This window comes from Acanthochromis polyacanthus, chromosome 7, assembly GCF_021347895.1.
Source record: "Acanthochromis polyacanthus isolate Apoly-LR-REF ecotype Palm Island chromosome 7, KAUST_Apoly_ChrSc, whole genome shotgun sequence".
NCBI lineage: Eukaryota > Metazoa > Chordata > Actinopteri > Pomacentridae > Acanthochromis > Acanthochromis polyacanthus.
Genome location: NC_067119.1, coordinates 11743289 through 11766030, shown reverse-complemented (window position 1 = coordinate 11766030; position 22742 = coordinate 11743289). Strand labels below are relative to the sequence as shown.

The following is a 22742-nucleotide window of genomic DNA, read 5'->3' as shown; positions in this document are numbered from 1 at the left end:
AGTTTTTTGTTTTTTTGTTTATGTACAAGATAATACTTGCCTTTGGGCAGAATTTTGAGGACCAAATTTTTCACAGCTGTCGTCTTAATTATGCTGCCTTAATTGACTGTCTATCCAGCTGTCATTCTGAAAATGAGTAAATATACACACTAAAATGCCCATTAAATTAATATAGCAATGAAGGAGGATTCTGGTAATAGTCTTGGGACTGATAGTGTCATTTAAATTGAGTACAAGAGTTTTTGACAGTCTGCTGTACTTGTCTAAGTCAGAACTCAGTTTACAAGTTCAAGATTCTACATATTTAGGTCAAAGTTGATAGTTTGGGAATGGAAACATCTAATTTTCCACAAGAGAGGAGTGGAATTGGAGAGATGAGCAGTGGTAAAAGTGGATCCTTATCACCTTCCTCCTCTAGTGCATCATTGGCTTGGACAGAGACCAGTGATGTGCTGTCGGGTAAACACCTGACGCTCCTCATTATTACACGCTCAATGAACACTGAGACCATTTACTCTGGCTGTTAGCAGCATTACTGGATTAGCAAAAAAGTTTCATTTAAACACTCAGCTTTATTCTTAGTATGTTTAAGGCTTAGGAAGATGTTTCCAGGTGCATGTTGCTACCATTAGTGCTCCTGTTATACACTTTTACTGCATTTACACTTAACTCACATTACACTTCTGACCACTAGTGGGTGCTATATGTGTGTGTTTTACTTACACAGCTGGAACAGACAAATGATGAGCCATATGTTTCAGCAGTTAAACAGCTGGCAGAAGTGACCCAACTCAGACTAACGCCAAGGGAGTTTCTGTGGAGAGAGTCAGACCACAAACTTAGTAAAATAAACTAAAATGCTTTTAACTGTTGCATTTATTCTGTCACTCTTTGCTCACTCAGCCTTAGTATTTATGAAGTACTTGACAGATTTAAGATTTGGACTCTGCTGCTGCTCTTCTTCTTGCTCTAAGGGATGGCAGTAACCGTTCTGGGGTTTATTTAGAAATGGCTTGTTTAAATCATGCGAACGTCGCCCATTAATACAAACAGGAGTGGAGGAAAAGGCACCGAGGTTAAAGTTAGAGTGAAACATGGTCTTGTAGTGGCAGAGAAAGGCAGCAAAAACTCTGAATGGAAGCCAGTGAAAACATTGATTTTGGCCGCTCCACAAGTTGCAAGTAATTAAAATATGTGAGAAACCATCAGTTATTTTGGCCAAGTTGAACTTTTCAGCACCAAATAAAATATGTTCACAGGTTTGGTTTCTTGCATGGGTCTATATTTAATGCTTACTGAGACACGGGGTAGGAGTATTTAAAAGCCTATGTCATTAGTTTATTGCATGTGAGCGCAAATGTAAATTTATGTCTAACAAGAAAAAAATAAAAGTGGTCTCATTGTTCTCTGACTTAAGCCACATACTCCTTGTTTACTTATTACACAATATTTCAGTCTTTTGTTTGACCACAATAAGATGAGTAAAAATCACATGGACTATTGTGTCCACAAGGGGGAACAGATGAACCAAGATGTTGGGGGGGGTGATAGGGAACATAGGGGAATGTGGCTAATGTCAGTGGAGTGTGGGAGAGAAAAACATTTTGATAAGGGGTTAATGAAAAAGTCAATGGAGTAGGAGAGTGTCAACAGACAGAGCGAGACAGCCAGAAATCTCTGGGGATTTGGCTCGGCTGCTGCCTCCCGGCCTCGCTGTGAATCCTCGCTCCCTCTTGTTCCGTTGGATCCTTCCCTCCTATGCTTCACTGGCGACCCAGGCCACGAAGGGTCACAACGCCTCACTGAACTGAGCAAACGTTCCTTTCTCTCATGCCACACATGCATTTTTAAGGTACCAATTCACGTGTTAAAAGGCTCCACTGCAGCTCTGTACACAGATGATGCTTGGACAATCGTGATGTGACAAACCTGACAAGCGAACTTGTTCTTGTTTTCATACCACTCTTCAAATGCATCATGCTATTTGTTTTCTGCAGCACTTTGTGGATATCCTGTTAGTTATTTATTATCCATAACATACAAAAAGTTTTAGGGATACTTTGGACCACATACTAAACTATGACATTTTTTCCACATTTTGGAGGACATACTAAAATATGACGTTTTAGTGACATTTTGGACAACATACTATGAAGTTTTTGTCACATTTTGGATGACATACTAAACTATGACATTTTGGCGATATTTTGGACGACATACTAAACTATGATATTTTAGTGATATTTTGGATGGCATACTAAACTATGAGGTTTTTGTCACATTTTGGACAACATGCTAAACTATGACATTTTTTTTCCACATTTTGGATGACAGACTGAACTATGACATTTTAGTGATATTTTGGATGATACAGTAATTTATACATATGGGAGAGACCCACAGGATGTTGCGGCTAAATTATCATCAGCTTTGAAAGAAGTAGCACAATGGCTAGAAGACTCCAGCTTAACACTTAACATTGATAAAGCTGCTACCATGTATTTCATAAATAAACACAGCAAGACAGTCTACCCAACTATATCTGTAAATGACAAACCAATACGAAATGTGTTAGAATACAAATATTTAATAAGCACATCAAAAACATGATAAAAACTCTAAAGTATAGCTTAGCCACCTTCAGAAATATACGGAACTCACTTTCAACAGAAGCAGGCAAAAGCTTCTTCAATGCTATGATTATGTCTCACCTCTCCTACTGCATCACCAGCTGGTCACAGGCTAATAAAACCAGTTTAAAACCACTGGAATCCATATACAAGAACGCGCTCAAAATATTGGATAAAAAAAGCAAGAGATATGTCACATACTGAACAAATATGGAATGCTTAGCTTTGATAATATTGTTTCTCTTTCACATGTTCAACTAGTCTTCAAGATTGTCCACAACTTGGCCCCACCACCACTCAAAGTTTTGTCCATTTGATTGCAGACACAGCTAAAAGGGTAACTAGAAGTAATACTAGGGGCGAATGTAGTACCCCAAGTTATCGCTCCGCAACTGCAAAGTCTGCATTTTCCTATGTAAGTATAAAGAAATGGAACAAGCTCCCCACAGAAATACTGAGCTTAAGTGAGTACAGAACCTTCACCAAACAAGTGAAAGATTGGTTTATGGAGAAGCAGAGATGTGCACATTAAGAGTGTGTGATGTGTAGAAGTGAATGTTACCTTGTATGTGATGAGTGAGGTTATTAAGTTTATGAGATTATAAAGGCATTTGCTTGGGAAGATGAATGGCTGACATGTTACGGATGTTTTTGAAGAATAATGAGTTTTAATTTTGCAACTCTATGAATGGGACTATTTGAAAATAGTCAAATGTATTTTATTTGTATTTGCACCTTGGCCCCCATCCCTTTCCCTAAGGACTACAGATGGAAATTAGCTTGAAAAGCTACAGTCTGGTACAAACATCTTCGCTCTTGAGCTTAATGTCATTGTACACTGTCCTGATAAATAAATAAATGAAATGAAATGGATGACAAGCTAAACTATGATGTTTTTGTCATATTGTGGACGGCAAACTAAACTAGGACATTTTAGTGACATTTTGGACGACATGCTAAACTATGACATCTTAGTGACATTTTGGAGGACATACTAAACTATGACGTTTTAATGACATTTTGGACGACATAAAACTTTGACGCTTTAATTACAATTTTGACGACATAAAAAATTATGACGTTTTTGTCACATTTTGGACGACATACTGAACTATGTTTTAGTGGCATTTCAGACAACATACTCAAGACATTTTAGTGACATTTTGGAGAACATATTAAACTTTGACACTAATTACATTTTGGACGACATACTAAACTATGACATTTTTGTCACATTTTGGACGACGTACTAAACTGACGTTTGATATTTTAGATGACATACTAAACTATGACATTTTAATGATATTTTGGACGACATGCTAAACTGTGACGTTTTTGTCACATTTTGGACGACATACTAAACTATGACATTTTAGTGACTTTTTGGACGACATATTAAACTTTGACACTTTAATTACATTTTGAACGACATAAAAAACTATGACTTTTTTTGACATTTTGTACAACACAAACTATGACATGTTTGTGAAATTTTGGACAACATACTAAATTATGACATTTTAATGACATTTTGGACAACATATTAAAGTTTGATTCTTTAATTACATTTTGGACGACATAGTAAACTATGACGTTTTAATGACATTTTGGACGACATTAAACTTTGACGCTTTAATTGCAATTTTGACGAAATAAAAAATTATGATGTTTTTGGATGGCATACTAAACTATGACATTTGGTCCACATTTTGGACGACATACTAAAACATAACATTTTTGTGACATTTTGGACGACATACATGACATTTCAGAGACATTTTGAAGGACAGACTAAACTATGACGTTTGAATGACATTTTGGACAAAATACTAAACTATGATGTTTTAATCACATTTGTCCATTTTCGGATGACAAGCTATGACGTTTTTGTCCATTTTTGGATGACATACCAAACTATGACATTTTTGTCAATTTTCGGACGACATACTAAACTATGACGTTTTTTGTACATTTTCAAACAACATACTAAACTATGACGTTGTAGTCCATTTTCACACAAAAACTGTGTTTTGACTGGAGTTGAGGAAAACGTGGACCGGATCGCTCCAAAAAGTGGACCGGACTGGAGTTGAGGAAAACGTGGACCGGATCACTCCAAAATGTGGACCGGACTGGAGTTGTGGAAAACGTGGACCGGATCGCTTCAAAATGTGGACCGGACTGGAGTTGAGGAAAACGTGGACCGGATCGCTCCAAAAAGTGGACCGGACTGGAGTTGAGGAAAACGTGGACCGGATCGCTCCAAAAAGTGGACCGGACTGGAGTTGCGGAAAACATTTTCGGACGACATACTAAACTATGACGTTTTTGTCCATTTTCGGACAAAAAATGACTTTTTAGTCCATTTTCGGACCACAAATGACTTTTTTGTCCATTTTCGGACCAAACATGATGTTTTGTCCATTTTCGTACGTCATACTAAACTATGTCGTTTTTTGTCCATTTTCAGATGACACATGAAACTATGACATTTTTTTGACCATTTTTAGACGACATACTAAACTATGACGTTTTTGTCCATTTTCGGACCAAAAATGACATTTTGTCCATTTTCGGACGTCATACTAAACTGACATTTTTTGTCCATTTTCGGACGGCAGACTGAACTATGACTTTTTTGTCCATTTTCAAACAACATACTAAACTATGTCGTTTTTTGTCCATTTTGGGACGACATACGAAACTCTGACGTTTTTTGTCCATTTTCGGACGACATACTAAACTATGACGTTTTTTGTCCATTTTTGGACAACATAGCAAACTATGACATTTTTGTCCATTTTCGGACGACATACTAAACTAAAACATTTTTTTTCCATTTTCGGAAGACACACTAAACTATGACATTTTATGTCCATTTTCGGATGACATACTAAACTATGAAGTTTTTGTTCATATTCGGACAAAAATGACTTTTTTGTCCATTTTTGGACAACATACCAAACTATGACATTTTTGTCCATTTTCGGATGACATACTTAACTAAAACATTTTTTTTTCCATTTTCGGAAGACATACTAAACTATGACATTTTATGTCCATTTTCGGATGACATACTAAACTATGACCTTTTTGTTCATATTCAGACAAAAATGACTTTTATGTCCATTTTCGGACGACATACTAGACTATGACGATTTTGTCAATTTTCTGACCAAAAATGACATTTTTGTCCGTTTTCGGACAAAAAAAAATGACGTTTTTTGTCCAATTTCAGACGACATACTAAACTATGACGTTTTAGTCCATTTTCAGGTAAAAAATGACTTTTTGTGATTTTTTGGACGACATACTAAATTATGACGTTTTTTGTCCATTTTTGGACAAAAAAATGACATTTTTGTCAGTTTTTGGACGACATACTAAACTGACTTTTTTTTTTGTCTATTTTCGGATGCCATACTAAACTATGACGTTGTCCATTTTCACACAAAAATGACGTTTTTGTCCGTTTTCGGATGATATAGTAAATAAACTATGACGTTTTTGTAATATTTTGGATGACATGCTAAACCATGACATTTTTTCCACATTTTGCACGACATACTAAACTATGAAATTTTAGCGACATTTTGGATGACATAAACTATGACATATTTTCACATTTGGGGAGGTGGTCTGGCACCGTGTACTTCCTAGAGTACCTCCTCTTTTTGCATTCTTCATATGGGATGGAAATAAAGTAACGTTGGTTTAGCATGTTGATCAAAGGCCTGTAGGTGTAAAGCAGGAAGTCCTCCACAATGAGGATGTGAGTCTCCTCCTTCTCCTTGCGGTCGGACTTCGGGACGATCTCTGTGTCCAGGGTGTGACTTTTCAAACTTCACCGGGTTCTCCAGCCACACATAGATAATACTCATCATGGCGTCCTTGTCCAGAGCAGTGATGACATCGTACTGCTTAAAGCCATCTTCACCAACTTCAATCTGATCTTGGGGTTGAAGTCATCCTGATGGACCACACAGCAGTTGAGAAGGTTCTTGATCAGGCGGTTGGTTTTCCCTCCATTGGTTACGCCGCCGATCCAAATGATGTACTTCATGTAATATGATTGGTCGAAGCTTGGAAAAAGGGTCAAAATCATCAACAAAAACCGAGTCAGGAGTGATTGGACGTGGAAGAAAGCTGAAAAAGAGAAGGTTGCAGCAGGAAACGTCAACTACTCTTCACATCATCTTCCACCTGGACTGGTTTAGTTGGTAGCATGTGCAACAAACATCTGAAAAACTGCACTTTAACATCAATAAATAACACGTCCTCCATGGCACTTGAGTTTACTGAGTAAGGTAAGAACAGAAAGGGAGCTGCCACTCGGATGTGGTTCTTCCACCCAGAGAGGACCTCTTTCTGCTGTCGCTGCTACACATACTGCCCTAGTTGAGGTTATAGGTGGAATATTCCTTTTAACCAGCCCCTCAGGTCTCTTTGATAATTTTGGATGGAATACTCGGTTAAAACAACATTTTAGGTGCATGTCCAGGGATTTTTGGTGGAATGTTCCTTTAAGGTTGATGTGTGAGGACCTTGAAGGTGGAATACTTCCTGAAACCAACCTTTGAGGTTAACATTCAAAGATTTAAGGTGGAATATTCCTTTAAACCAACCTAAATTTCATGTATTGATCATTATCAAGTGAGAAACCTCAATCCAGACTCCTCATAATGACGTTTGAGATTTGAAAAAAATGACAGTATTGAAAATCTTGGAGTTAAACTTAGAAGAACACAAACTCTAACAGAAAACTTTGTTGAAATGTTTTTGTTTTGTTTACAGATGTTAAGTTAAAGGAGTTTTATTCAAGACGTACAACCAATCAAATCACTCCAGAAGACAGAGTGACCACAGCTAGATAAAGGGTCAGAGCCAAAGTAGCACCATTTATAAATTTATTTATAAATTTATGAAGTCTGCAGAAGTCTGCACCCCAAGCAGACTCTCTGGAAGTCTGCAGAAAGTCCGCTTGAGGCCCCTTGTGGACTGGATGAATTGTGGATTTGGACAGCCCTCAGCACTCCCGGACTTCCCGTGAACGCGCCCGCAAAGTGCGGTGAAGTCCAGAGATTTGGATTCAGCCTAGAAGCACGAGCTGATGTGGAGCGCGGCGCCAGTGTTGCCAAATTAACGACTTTCTCGCTAAATCTAGCGACTTTCCAAAGCATCCTAGCGACTTTTTTGTCAAAAGCGACTAGCCACAAATCTAGCGACTTTTTCTGCCGTTTTGGAGACTGACAGGAAAACTCGGATCATTCTGCAGTTACTGTTTTCAACAAGCAGCAGGTGCTGCTGTGAGCTTCTCCCCCTCCCAAACCGCAGGCTGTCAGTCCAGTAACCCCGCAGCAGACCCAGTGTCTGATTAGAGGACACATCCCTCCGCGACCAGACGGCAGGTGAATCGTGCATATTTTTCCATATTTCACAACTATTTGCATACTTTGCAACTTTCCGCAATTTCCCCGCATAAAATGGCATAAAACCCCTGCATATTTATTCGCATAATCAAGGATTTTAGCCCGCATAATCAAGGATTTTTGCCCGCGTTTTACTGGAGAGTCTAATATATTGTTTTCTTTAAATTAAAGACACACCAACTCACCATTTCAGGGGGACTTTTCATTCTAACTTCATGTGTCTTCCATGGTTGCCAGGCAACTGCTCACAGTCAGAAATAAGACTTGGGCACATAACCACCCTAAAAAACAAACATGACAATTTTAAACAGCTTTATAAGGTGTTCATATCGTCTTTTTAAGATGCAATATTAGCAAGCAGCTCGACAAATTTTGCTGCCTTTGGACAGAGCCAGGCCATCCATTTATAGTCCTAATGCTAAGCTAAGCTAAACAGCTTCTTCCTCTAATATGATATCTAACAGACAAATACAAATATAGTGTAAATTTTCTCATCAAAGAGTCAGACAGAAAACTATTTCCCCCCAAATGTCAGTTGTTGTTTTAAACCGCCTCATGTATGTGCAGATTTCTCATCCCATCTGCCTTTTCTATTGCCTCCACAGTAACAAGTTGTTGTCCTTGTTTTTGTGTTTATTTCCCTTTGTTTCCATGACAACTGACAACAGTCACTGCTGCTGTATACTCCATCTGTATGATGAATGTAAAAGGTTTTTCTTCCTTCTACTTTCTTTTTATTTTTTCCTGACAGTGACAGTGAAAAGCCAAGAAGCCTCCCCTGTGACAAAGTCATGTTCCTACCTACTCTCCGCCTTTCCATCCTGAAGTCATGCTGCTGCTGGGCCAAACAGACGCATATTTGAATGCTTACCAACCATTTTTCTTTTCCAGAATACTCCTCTGTCTCTGGAGCAACTCCTATCACCCTTGCCACACACACACACACACACATGTACACAATCTCCTCCTGCACCATTACTCCTCTGCATAAATGCAACGGAACCCGAAATTATGGTCAGCCGCTCATGAAGTTAGTTTTGCTTGGGAAAACCGAGCTCCCAGCTTTAATATCATAATGTTACCAAATTATATGGTTCTAATTGGGAACTGTTTGATCACACTTTCTGGCAGCTGGAACGTTAGCGTGTGACCTTATAGCAGGCGTTTTTTTTGTTGTTGTTTTTTTCTTTCCTCATCTCCAAAGTATGACCTCTGTTTCTGACCCAGCATAAATTAAGTAAACCACTTTACACCAAGGAGAGGCCTTCACCACCAGTTACACCCTGCATGTAGCCAAGAGCAACAGTTCACTGCGATGATCTGTGATGTAGGTCTCCAGATCTGCAAACACAAGACAGCTGCATGTCAAGGCAAACTGAGCAGCAGGGTCAGGGTTAGCTTGTGCTGCAGTAGTTTCAGAAACAGAAAGAGAACTTTACGATTTGTGGCAGCAGTTCTCAGAAATGTATCTATTTTTTATTCATCGCTATTAGGTTTGTCAAGTAGTTATCCATTACTTTAGCTTTTGGTTGATAACAGATGATTATTTCAGTTGTGTATCCATAATTTAGCCTCTCAGCTCACATGCAATCATAATTTTATGGCCTAAAGGGGTTAGAACTGACTCACATGGGTGGAACGTGCAGTTCAGTCAGCCTACCGCAGCTGGAAGCAACTGGTTGTTGTGATAATGCATTTAGTAAAGATCACACAAATCTGTCAGCTTTCTTTGGATTCATTTCATTGGGCTGCCGCACAGTTTTTCCACATATTCCACGGCAACAGCAGAAGTACCTCGTTTTGAGAATCACCGATCTAGACCGCTACATCTTATTTCCTTTCAGATCCCTCCAACAAAACGATTCCCATAAACTCCCAGCGACAAGTATTATTTTAACAGGTGTTTAATAAAGTTTGACATTCTTGACTTGCAAGTGCCGTAAAAGCAGTTAGCCCCTGACACTTTCAAAAACCCCAATGCCTTTTCCACAAATCAGAGTTTTAATCCTGAACGCGGCACGTTCGGCATCACAGTAGCAGCCAAAAAGTGTTTTTTTTCATTGTTAATACACTCCTTATGGTAAAGAATACGGTAAATCATCCATATACACAGAGTCAACCTTCCTTTCATTCCTGTGTTTGTTGAAATTGGCTCGGAGCACCGGTCCAGCGTGAATCAAGCAACCTCATTACAACCAAGCAAAAAAAGCCATTACTCCGCTCTGCCCACAGGGAATAACACCTTTTTCTTCATCAAGCAGCGAATAAGAGCTGTTACCCACAGTTTCCATTACTTTGTACTGTACAACCCGATGCAAAATAACTCACCGCTTCCCCGACTGACTAATTTTCAACAGATTTTCCCCTTAAACACATTCTTTTCTCACGCAAATGAGCCCAACATAAAGCATGACACTTATGTATTTTAAAGAAGTTGCTGTCGTGAACGCAGCTATTTTGTTTTTCCTGGTAACACTCGCCCTTAAAAATCCTCCACTGACTGATTTCCAAGTAGTTCGACTGTTAGTTGGCTGTTGGAACCATGAATTCCTCCTTTCTCACCTTGCTTTAATCCAAACACAGTCTCTTCCTTATATGCAGCCAGCCAGATGTTTAGGCTGGAAGTTTTCCACAGAGGAGGCCTCAGTGGTTGTTATTTATCTAAATTCTATTTTTCTCTTTAACAGCGCCTTTTTTTTTCTTCCTTTCTGCTCTCAGGGGTGGTTTACTTTAGCCCCAGAGTAGGAGGTGCAGGACTGTAGGCTTTGCCAGCATACCCACAATTCACCAGCGGCTGACGGAGCTGATGAAGTTGAAGCTGACAGCTGCATAAATCACCAGCTCACGGTGCTAATAGGTGGCAGTATAAAATCAAACGTAGACCACCCATGCTGCGGGGCAGGAATAGGAGCATCAAGTCATATCTACCGTGCAAGCACTGTACAGCTATTTGAAACAGTTAACCCCCCTTTGGCCGCCCAGCCTGCTCCAGTCCAAGCAGCTCTCTTAGCAACACAGGAAAGGCCCGTCTGGCATCTGCAGCGCAGTGATTCATATTTGGCACTTTCATAAAGGTTCCAAGCTGCTGGCGTTTTTTTCGGGCCCATTGTCGAACGTTTTACTCCTCAATCGGCCTTTTGGAAAAACCGATAAACATTTCGAGACCAATCACCGAACAGGAGCCTGCGCTTTTTCCTCTTTCATGTGAAGATCTCGCTACATCACCCGGTGCAATTTTTTCGCTCTTCACGGCAAAGAGAAAGGGCTGCACACTCACCACCGCCCTGAATTTCTGTGTATATTTCCACGTGTGAATGGAGAAGTGCTCGAGCTCATTCAGCAAGAGCTGCTAAGAGAGGTGTGAAGGTGGCTGTTTGCGGGGCCTCTTTCTTTGTGAAAGGGGAGATAAAACACAAGCAGAGCATCGGGGGGTGGACCCTCGTCGAACAAAGCAGAGCATATTGCTCAATAACAAGGCCTGAATCCCTGCGTCTAGCACAACAAAACTTTACCTTGGATGAAGGGCCCCCCATGCCATCGGGTTGCACCATGCATATGGAAACTGAATGTAAGACCCCCCAAGTCCTCCTGTTTTCTAGCATGTCTGAACTTCTGTTGTGCTCAGTGTCACATGATGAGTGTACTTCAGGTTTCCCAGGAGCCTAGTAGCGTTAGAATAAACACAAACCTAGACAGCTGGAATGTTTCTTATTTCCTTCTGGACTCTGTGCTGTCAGATACTGTGCATATAAACTACAACTAGTAAAACTACAACGTAGTTCTGTATTTTCAGGTTTTATATTTAACACAGCTAGTAAAAACATTGATTTCATTATTCCTGTTTTATGGAGTTGTAAGCTTTGAAAGCACTTAGGTGTGGGCAGATATTTCTAATGTTAAAACGTGCATTAGTTGATTACTGGAGGCAGTGCAAACTAGGTATGCACACAGTATTGATTTTTTTTTTAAAGTTCTCCAGTTTAAAAAATATCTAAATGCCCTAAATACACATGGAGCCAAAAATAATTGATTAATTGTACAGAAAATACTTTGGTAACTAATTCTTTGAGTCGTTTCTCAAGAAAATGCTCTTTTTTTCCTTTCAATGTGAGATTTTTATCTTTTTCTTTGAAATTGCTGCAAACGTGAAAGCGGAATGTTTGAGGCTGTCGACTGGACAATACAAACAAAGATAAGATAATTTGTTGTCATTGTGCAGGAGTACAACAAAATTTGTCCTGGAAGAACACGACAATAAGCAGTAGTGCAAATAAGAATAAAAATAGATAAAAATCTGTGACAAAAAAGCTGTGTCAAGCATTTTTTTTGTCTCTTTCTGACAATATTGATCGAAAAACTAAGTGACAAATCAGGGAAACAACTGTCAGATAATGGGAATTATCATTTTATGTTGCTTTCACACATTCGGAAAATGTGTTTTATTACCAATAATAAATCCCTGAAGAGACAATTATCAACAATGAATCGGCGGCAAATGAAAATAATGCCAGCTTCCAGCTCTAATGTCACTTAAACACACATTTTTTTTCCCACTCCTGAAGGGCTTTTCCTCCTGCCTGCTGACATGTCTCCTGTCTTTACTGACCGATCATTTCAGCCGCTGGCTAAAATCTCCGGCTCTGATGCACTTAAGCTGCTACAGGGTGTCCTTTACAGCCTATAAATGGCTTGAGGTCATCTGTCATTAAACTAGAGTGTGCCACAAAATGAGTCCTGGCTGCGTTTGCTCCAGACGATAAAGCCTGAGTGTTTATGGCAGCTACCTGTACTCCACTCTCACTCTCTGTCCAGGTGGGCTGACGCAGGGAAAAGAAAATAAACGATGCGGGTGTTTGTATTGCGACAGGAGCAAAAGGATCTACTGTGGTTTATGTTGTTGGATTAGGTCACAAATAAAGTTCAGGACCAGCTTCTACTGAAGGTGATTTACTTTAACAATTAATATGAAGGCAACTAGAAGTTTTGGCTGTTTATGTGCAGAATTATCAGGTGGTTTTGTGTGTTAAAAGGCATCAGTGTGTGATTTGTTAGACTAATAAATGCACATAATGGAAATGATCCAAAGGTAATCATCACATTTAATTACTGAAATTTTAACTTCATTATTTATGTGAGATGATGTGTTACTGTGCATAAGTAGCAGTTTGCGGTGTGTGAACTGTTAGGAAGGAAAACAGAGTTACAGAAGAGAGGCCAAACCATGACCGTTAGGCTGACCAGTGACCGCAGCTCAGTGGAAATGGTAAAAAAAAAAAAAAAAAAAGTATTTAGTGCCTCCTATTTACCAGGAAGTATTTATGTGTTGATGTTTCTGCACACATTTTTTGGAAAACCTTTCACCTTCAGTCGTCATCGGTTAACTTACAGGAATATGTCTGAGTACGATAACGTCAGTGTTCCTTAACCTTCTTTAATGGCTAAACTTTTGGGGAACTTAATATCCAAATGACTTCCCTGCTCAGGTTTTGTGCAGCTGTGATGTGAAGAGGTCATTTGCAAAAACAGGTAACTCCGTTTTCAGAAAACTCTTTTTTTTATTGTTTACTTGAGATAATAATAACACTAATAATTTACTTTTTCTCTGTTTTGTCATGAATTTTTCTACTGAGTCAAATCCACTCAACTTCAGTTTGATTGATATTATCTCAAGTAAACAATAAAAAAGGTTTCTTAAAATTTATCAAAACGGAGTTATCTGTTTTAGCAAATGAACTCTTCATTTGTACTTTTGGGTTTCCGAGGGATTTAGAAAAATTGAAATCACTTAGGAGATTAAATAATGAGTCAATTATTCAACTGTAAAATGAATGAAAACCAGTTTGGATGCTTCTCTTCAGCAAAAATGCCAAATAATGGAATGGATTTAAATGTGAAGATTTGTGATGTTTCTGTATCATAACATGACAATAGGCTGTTGGGTTTTGGACAGTAGCTCCAAAACACAGTTTCAACATTACTACTCCTGAGAATTACAGATATAGTCTCAGTCTCTAAAACACAGATGTTTTTTTTCTGTCACGATGTTCAATTTTAAATACAAGACAGCAGATAATTAATTGCATAATGGTGCATTTTTGTTTGGAGTCCTGTGTATCTGTACCTTCTGCAAAGTATTTTACACTATGGGTTGCTCATACTTACTGTAAAATAAGCTAAACTATTAGTTTACATTATAGCACAATTGAACTGGAAAAAAACACTGCAGTTTCGAGGCACTTGCTGAAACAACAGATGCTGTTGTTCTTTTTAGGAGGACAGTCTTGATTTAGCAATTCAGAAAACCCAAATAACTGATCAGCTGTAATAGGCAAAAACATGAAAAAATATGCTATCGATGTCTTATGCTCACAGTGCTCAAATAACAGGGGTTCCTGGACACAAAGATGTCAGACTTCAGGGCTTTTCATTAGATTATGAGGAAACTTTAAAATCCAGCAGAAAAAGCTAAATAAAAATTTGATATACATTTTTAAAGAATTTTGGAATGCTGTACAGCAAATTCAATCACCGCGTGCCGCCATAACATTAGCAAATAGATACAGATTTATTACCAGTACAAAAGAAGCATTTTAAAGATTGCATCTGGGTTTTAGAGCATTATGAGGAGCTCTTCTACTGTAAATGATCATGAAAATAGAAAAAATACAGCTTTACTCAGACTTAACAGTGAAAGGTGTGATAACAGAGAAAAGGTTTTTGTGATACTACTGCAGTATTGTGCATTGTGTGTTTTGTTTGTGTATGAGTGTATTGTGTGCGAGTGCTTGCTCTTCCCATGACTTGGAGGCACTGAAGGACACATAGTGGGATCTCATGATAGCTCCTCCTCTTCAGTGAGGCAACAAAAGCGCCCATCGTGTTGTTTGGTTAGTTTCGCTGTAACCCCCACATCACTGCTCCGTCACACAGCAGCCAAACACAAATGAACAAACGCTGTCAGCCAGAGTCGGTTGCTAAACAACCAAGGTAGGCATCCTTGGAGATGAGCAGTGCAGCCCTGAGTCTTTAGGACCCCTGACTGTGCTGTGGGCTGGCCATGTCCTGCCTGCAGAGAAGTGTAACAGAGAGACCTGACAGCTCTGCTGCCTTGCCCAAGGACACGCTGTCACCAAAGCATAATAGGAGAGGACTGAGTGGCCCCTGGCCGTCACCAACACCGCGGCCCCTGCTGCACGATTAGAAAGAACTTCTCAACAAAGAGGTGGCCAACAAAAGGCCCATGTTAAATTAGGCATTTAATTCAACACTTGGTCACAAGGGCAAAATAATCAGAGGGAAATTGTAAAAACATATTATGAGGACAAGAAGAGACACAGCATCAGATCAGCTCACAGGGATGACTCTGGGTAAAGAAAAAAAACAAAGAAATACTGAACACAACATGCTGAGAAGCTTAAAAAAATCAAGAGCTTAATAACTTAAAATCAATCTGAATAAACAGAAACCAAATCTGATGCGAGCTCCAAACCAAAAAACGAATCTATGATGAGGAGCCGAGCTGCATTTGTCACGCATTTCAGGCTAAAACGTATTCTCAGCACATCAGACAGTCAGGCTGAGTTTTATATTCATAGATATCTATTCTCACTGCTCTTGGTCTCCAGGCCAGTGCCCTTTGTGAAATTAAAACCACAGTTGAGGACAACAGAGCAGCCACAATGGCCAGCAACAGACACAACTGTGCCAGAGGAGGATAAAAACTGTTTTGTGAAGCTCAGCAGTTTTGCAGCATTAAAAAATGTCAAAGCCTGAGTCAGTGGGACACAAGCTGCACTGTGTAGGTCCACTGGGAGAATCTGTCTGTATTCAGCAACCTGTTGAAACTTGTAATCTCCTGAAGTGTGTCACATTACACAGTGACAATCCTCGGGATGCCGGTGCTGCTCTGCACTTCACTGTCAGGCCTTAGGAGTCAAAGACCTCAATGGCTCTCCAATAAAAGCATGATATATAGTTTAAAAAACCGACGTCGATGAAGTCATCTAGCGTGCACCCACTTCCTCAAATCACAGTCTTATAGTGCCCGTTTTGAAAACTCTGAATTTGCAGTTGTTGTTATTTTATGATTTAATTACAACTGTAAAGCTCCGAGGTACAGCAGGGGGTTAAAGGAGAGCTGCTCTCTCAGTGCTTGTTGAGCAGAGGATAATTATATGGAGGGAAAACCTCGTCAGAGTCAGAGGAATTCACTCTGATTTATTCAAGAGTGAAAGGATTCCTTGTAAGCCTTAAATAAATTTTAATTGCAGTAAGCTGTCTAACACAAGGGACCCCCTCCCCTCGTCTCCCTCCTGAGCCCCAGTGAGTTGGGAACTTTGATTAGATTACAAAAAAAAGAATTGAAAAGAGTATTAAGGAGCCACAGGGACCCACATACTCACACAAAACCCTTCGTTTATATTTTATTTGAGTTTTGCTTCGACGCTAAGCATGCAGGACTTGCCTGAAGTCACAAATCTATGCTGCAGCTAAGTCACGCAGCAACATGTGGATTTGTCAAGACAAACAAGTGATGCAACGTTTCAGCACAACGTTTTATGGCTCTAACCGAAATGCAAAACCGATTTTATGTGTCACCAGTGCGACCTTGTAAGTGTTGAGTTTGAACACAAAAGTAAATTAGTAAGGAGGCCAAACCTAATTGCCACACTTTGGAATGCATGTTTCCGATATCCTTTGGCAAAACAGCCTCCTGCCCTCATGTCTCACTTGTCAAGTCATGTTGTGGTATTTATAGATTCGATTTTCCACCTTTGTTCCTGCATTTTATCCTCTTTAAACCTCCTGATGCCTGTACGTACGTGCTGCTTTAGTGCATGAATGCGTCTTTGTTGTGGCGTTTTATTGTCCCGGATTACTGTTGAAATTATTCCGATTTTCATCACTTCATGTGTATAGGGAGCATAAATAAGGATAAACAAAAGTAACTATGTTAATTCCGATGCCTCTGGCAAAAGAATGGCATTCCCAATTGGGTCTCTAATGTGTAACTTTGCTTTTAGCAGTAATTTTTCCTCCAAGGTCTCCAAGGAGACAGTGTGCATGAATTTGCAAAATTACAAAGTGCCTCATCTGCCTTTGCATTAATCAGAGTAATTATAAAAAATCTGAAAATGCATCATTAGCCAGAGTTTTGGCATGAAACAGTGGAAGTTGCAGAGTCCCATTAGACGAATCGGGATCATTTATTAACAGGCCTGAAAATAAGACACATGATGATGTTAAATTACTGTGATACATAAAGTCTGTGTTTTGACAACGCAAGAGCAAAGCAAGGGAAAAGCTTTTTCAAAACATGCATGATTGGGTTTAGAGAAAATACACAGTGGACGTCTGAGCCTCTCAGCATGTGTGTGCCCGAGAGAAATGGGCCAGTAAAAGTTTGAAATGAGCACTAGACAGGTGTCAGCAGTCTTTTAGGCAGAACAAATCTGTCCACAGCATTCAATGCTTTCCCTGCACAGTACAGAAGGAAACTATCTGGGCGGACAGGGAGAAAGATAGAGATGGATGGAGGGAGGAACATCCTAAAGTTAAATGAACACCTACATATACTTTCTCTTCTTCTACTTTCTGTGCCCTACAGTGCTTGCAGGGATCTTTGAAGGAGCTTTATGTTGATCAATCTCACTTTTCTGTTATTACAACTGTAACAGAAGAGACTTTTATTGCTATTTGCATTGACATAGCTTGGCGAAACAACCTCCAGCACCACACCTATAATATAAAGACGTAAAGAATCTGAACTCACTGAGCGAGTGACACAAAGGCTGGAGAGTTTGAAACTTTACAACTTTCGGAGACAGTTTTTTTTTTTCCAGTTTCAACTAAAGTCTCAAGACCCTTGTACAAGTCGAAGCCTGCTGCTTGTTGCTCAGGGCCCTAAGGAGGGGAAAAGGGCCCATTATTGAGCTGGAAGGAATGGAGGGTGGGAGTGACGTTCCTGAAACGAGGCCAAAGAAAAACTAAGGCTAATTCTTTTTTTGAACCCTGGTCTTCTGCCCTGGACATTTAGGGATTGAATCCAAGACATAACCTCACCCAACTTTAAGGAATAGTCATTTTATGTTTGCGTAACCAAGAGAAGAAAAAAAAAATAGTACTATATATTGAGTCTGTTTGATAGGTCTTCGGTCTTCGTCAGAGACATAAAGGCCCAGAGCAGAGGCGACTGAGATTAAAAATAAATAGCACAGTATCTTCACTTGATATCTTCTCAGTTTAATTACGGGACCCAAAAAAGCACTAACACAAAACTCACACAATAAAAAGTCTTCTTTCAGCTTCCTTAACCACATTTTTGACAAAAATAAATGTAAATTATAAGTATAAATTGTATTTCTGGTTTGCTAAGTGTCTGTCTCTCTGATGGCTACTAACATTCACATTAAAATCAATATAAAAATGATTTTACAAATGTGTGACTTATTTGTTACCTAGTCTAAAGTGGCTGGATTTTCACTGGAGTCAAAAGCTGGATTAGTGACTGCTATTCTGCTAAGCTGCTCAGTTTCAGCATTGGAGATTTGATTTAGCAGCTTTGGCTGCTTGGAGAGAATAATTGAATTAAGGAGATCAGCTCATCAAAGTGGATTTATTCTTTTAGTTATTTATTTATACACAACAGCCAAGGAAATATATTATAAGTAAATTTAAATTCTGCTACAAGTAATGGCTCATAATTTCACTAGCAAGCTTTTATTGAGCTTTTCAAGCCCTCTATAGACTCAGATTTTTGTTGATGACTTTCACTTCTAAACTGTGATGAAGATTTCAGAAAAAGGAAATATTTTCGAGGACTTTTTTTTACAAAAATTGAAAACATGACAGAGTAGCTAACATTAAAGTCACATCTAGTACAACAAAGTAATCCGTAAACAGTAATTTTCCTGCTCCTTGGTGAGATTCAACTTTTCCAACTCATTCATCTCTGTAGGAAAGACAAAGCAGTCAATTTAGTGAGTAAAAACTCACATTTAAACTGTGACCTTTGCTGGTCTGGATGGACTGATCTCAGTGGAGACAACCCTTGAAGCCGAGGTGGATCTGGCTGATTGATCTGAGCCTGTCAAAGGTCTTGAGGCCGTTTCTTTTGGTCTCTGGCGGCTCTGATGCCTCAGCAGTATCTCTCAACAGACAGCTCATTCTGCAGCAGCTGCTCCGTCCTACAGGGTCACAACCTGCGCTGGACAGGAAAGACCCTGCAGGCTCTTAATCACAGTGGCAAAGACCTTCTGTGTTCCACTGTAAGATATCTCCCTCTGGATCTCTGCCTCCATTTTTGTCGCATTTCTGTCATGTGCATTTAAATGTTGTATGGAACACATGATGCATTTCATTAAACAAAGTTCTGTTTGCGAATATAACAATGAATTGGACAAACTTTACTCAGTTGCAGTGCAAAGAAAAGGTTCATTTGAGCAGAGGTTGGACTGAGCTGCCCTCCTGATGAGATGCTCACCGACGCGGCAGTAGAAGAAAGGAGGAAACCAAGAGGAAGAACAAACCACAGGCGTCTCTGTGGAAAGCCTTAACCTGCCTCCGGCTTGATCCCCTCCACAAAGGGAAGCTTTGATGGGCTGATGCGCCAGCTTGTAATGAATATCACTGACAACATCTTCACACCTCCTCCTACGCACCGCTGAAATGACACAATAACTGTGTCAACAGATGCTCTGTGGTATAAAGGCGATCCTGAAAGAAGCGTGTTGTTCTTTGTAAAAGGTGCATGCATTAGTTCTCCAACAGATAGACCAAGAGTACAATCCCATAACATGGAAAGCAAATATATTCAGGACTTACAAAATAAACTTTTCAGTCCCTCTGCATGTGCTGCTCCAAAAAGCTACTCACTCCAGTATTTTCTCAGTTTCTATCGGTGCTGCCAGCTTTTCTTTACAGCTGTAATTACAGATGTTGGATTAATTTTACTATATTTTTGCACCGAGATGACAGCATAATCATCCTCCCCTCCCTTCCTGCTCTGCTAACGTCTTAATGGCTGTGTTATTTTTCACTCATTCAGGAGGGCAAGAGTGCTGTTACTCATTATCCCAGGCAGCTGTTTCTACAGGAATAACCCCACAGCTCACTGACCTGTCAGAGGGGGCAGTTTCTGAACTTGAGATCTTCATTGCGGGGTCACTATCCTGCGCTGACACTTGTTATGGCTCTTATAGGGCTGTGAAAGACACTGTAGATACTTGTTTCTTTATAACACAACTTCTGCTGGCTTTTGTTTGTAACATTTATAGATATGGCAGGTTTTTATTCTCTGTTTTGAAAAGAAAATTTCTACAAAAGATATGCAATACAGAATGTACTACAAGATGTGGACAAAATGGTTTAGGTATGATGAGGAAAAACTTCTAAAACTCTCTCCCTGAACCTTTCTGATCTCGGGCAATGTTCTGTAAACCACTATTTCAACAAACATACCCACTTCATGAGGCCAAGGGTGCATGAAGGTAAGAAAGTATGGAGGATTTAGACTTTACATAACTATTGACATGACCTTTGGTGTGTACAATCAAGTGTGTAAAACCATAAATGCGCCTCAAAAATGTGCTAAATCTGCATTTCTACTATTAATTCACAACTTGCTCCTCGCTGTAACAGCAGGCTTTTAACCTGCTTTCAAGTGTGGCCAGTCAGAACAGGTATAAACATTTTAATCTATGTAGTCTGAGTATGATTATCATGTGCAATTGTGGATGAAAATCTGGTAGAAACCTTTATTGCACGCCATCAGTTTCTGCCTGACCATCTTTCCTTATCTCTACATTCATCAAATTTCAAGTAAAGACGAAAAACGTGAAATGCTGCAAACAATAAATCTGCATCTCATTCTCATGCCTAGCCTTCATTGCTTGTTGGATCAGAAGGTCCTTAGGCAATGTCTCCGTTTAACAAAAGCAACTTGTTCCGTGAGAGGCACAATTAAAGAGTGGGAGGCAGGAAGATTACACACAGGCTTTATGGGCACCTCCAAATGACTCAAGAGCAGTCTATTCACCAGCTGGTAAAATTATCCACCATTGTCACGAAACATTCAAAGTTAATCTTTCCCCATGCAATGCGCCCTCCCCTCCCTCTTCCCCCGCGAGGCCATCCTGCCCTCGTGAGGGATACTAAAGTCGAAGGGAGATTGAAAATAATTCTGACACTTTGGCAAAGTGAAAAAAATGGCCAGTCTGGTTGCTGTCAGAATAGATAAAGCCACACCAGTCTTCAAAAGTCAGGAACATCAAGCACAGTAGATTAGCACGAAGGAATTGGTTAATAACTTTAACACATGACATCTACCGCTTCGCATCACGTATGCAACTTCAAAGGGGGAAATATGGTATTTATTGATGGACCCATAATTCAATTCTCCTCTAAAGCAGGTCAGATTTCATTGGACAGGGCAGGGAGAATAGAAACCAGATGATGCGAGGTCTGGGCCCCCGACTCTAGCAGAGCTTTCACTTTAGGCCTGGGGATTGTCGGGTCGAATCCTGATAGGGGAGAACCCCCGACTCTCCTGGATCAAGGGGTAAAGAGAGAAAACAACCTCTCGACTCGCGGTTCCCAAACTTTTTAGTCTGACGTATCCTCACATCACATGAGCTCACCCCATAAACGCTAACAATGTGTTCACTTAAAATGATGTTGAAGTGGGTGTTGAGTAATGCTTAATTAAAGTGGATAATGTAATGATCATGTTTTTTAGGCTGAGTTTGTCAAGTTTGCATTGATACTGCTACTGTGCTTGGAGCGAGAGATACTGGCTTTTGGTTTTATAAAACTACCTCAGTGTACTTTGAGCTAATTATTTCAATTTGTTAAGTTTTCTGTTTGGTCAGTTCACATAAAAAGTTTTAGTAACTATTTAAAATGATATATTTGGCTTGCATTTAGCCATTTTCACCACAGACCTTTCATCCAGCTGTCTTAACTTGCTTGCTCACCAGCTACTTTCATGCAGTCTCCAATATAAAATGTGGTTTTGAGGTTAAAACTTGTGATGCTTGGATGTGTATGTGTGTAATATGCAGTCAGTGCAGCAGGTAGCTTTCTTACTTCATATATTTCCTAAATAATGACATCACACATCACAACCTGTATCTCTATGTGGCTACTTAGTTTTTCAAAATACAAAAAAGTGCTTCATCAGGGAGTCACAATGTTTTCGAAAATCATGTATTCCTAATGTACCAATATCTTAAAATGAGAAACTCTTCTTCACTTGCACGATTAGGATAGGATTAGGAACTTGATCACTTCTCTTTAATGTGCTGTTTAGCCCTTTAGCTCCATAATCCGACTGTTGATTTGCTCAGTTCTTCAGTGTAATGTATACTATGCCCCACCAGTCTAGCTGCTCCACATTCGTGCGGCATGTCACCGGGAGAGGAGGGCAACTGGCTTGTGTGAGCCATCCATCCCGTTTCACTCTGCAAACGCCAAAGGGATTTCCACAAAGCAAACACTGGTTAGCCTCGCTATTTAGTGTGGAGAGCCACTGCAGCCAACAACTTCACTTCCAGAAAACAGCTCGGTCTGCCCCTGATAAGTCACCAGCGCGTGTGTGTGTGTGTGTGTGTGTGTGTGTGTGTGTGTGTGTGTGTGTGTGTGTGTGTGTGTGTGAGAGAGAGAGAGTGTATAATCCATATGATTC

General features: G+C 39.7%; 1 long non-coding RNA gene across 1 annotated transcript in view; it reads right to left on the bottom strand.

Moving 5' to 3' along the window:
* Positions 1–4: 4 nt before the first annotated feature.
* The window catches only part of LOC127534760 (uncharacterized), a 130810-nt gene continuing 108072 nt past the window's right edge, over positions 5–22742 (bottom strand). Inside the window, exons 2-3 of the long non-coding RNA XR_007943183.1 lie at positions 8245–8340; positions 5–814 (exon numbers count right to left, since the gene is read on the bottom strand). This is a non-coding gene — a long non-coding RNA (uncharacterized LOC127534760). The remainder of the gene's footprint in view (positions 815–8244; positions 8341–22742) is intronic.